The sequence below is a fragment of the Tarenaya hassleriana genome, unplaced genomic scaffold (assembly GCF_000463585.1).
Source record: "Tarenaya hassleriana unplaced genomic scaffold, ASM46358v1 Cleome175, whole genome shotgun sequence".
Taxonomy (NCBI): Eukaryota; Viridiplantae; Streptophyta; class Magnoliopsida; order Brassicales; family Cleomaceae; genus Tarenaya; species Tarenaya hassleriana.
This window is the reverse complement of record NW_010965169.1, coordinates 79,169-79,880: the sequence shown is the minus strand read 5'-3', so window position 1 is coordinate 79,880 and position 712 is coordinate 79,169.

Sequence of the window (712 nt, the reverse complement as noted above, 5' to 3'; positions counted from 1 at the left end):
TTTTTTTTAATGTTAATATTTTATATTTAATTTTAATTGTTTTTTAATATTTTAGATTATTGCGTCGCAACCAACACAAGGCGAAGCTTCTGCATCGGAACCTAATTTGCCGAAGGAGAAAATTGATGAGATATATCTTCAGGTAATTTTTAAATAAATAAATTTATAATAATTTCAATTCAATTTTAATTTAAAATAAATTATTAACTAATTATATTTTTATTATATAGGTTGTTCCACCGAACAAATTTGGACGGATATACGGTCTCGGTTCAATGCAAACCGATATCACATATCATCCTGGTGAAGATGCTCCTTCAACTGCTCAGGAAACGCTTTCACTCGCACGACGAGTGCGACAATTAGAGGAGCAGCAAGCTGAACTTCTTCGGCAACAAGCGGAATTCTTGCGTCGACAAGAAGAAGATCGAAAACTCATTGAAGAACTACGAATGCAAGCAGAATTTTTCAATGAGTTCCAAACCCGAGGATTTCCGAACTTCGGAAGCAGTGGACAAGGAAGCGGTGGCGGTGGCGGTGGCGACGGCGATGAAGCCAATTACGACAGATATAGTGACGCATATTAGTGACGCAATTGCGTCACTAATTTGGTGACGACTGCGTCATTGCGTCACTAAATAGTAACGCAGTTGTTCACGCAATTTCGTCACTAATTTATGACGCAATTGCGTCACCAAAACGCGTCAATAAT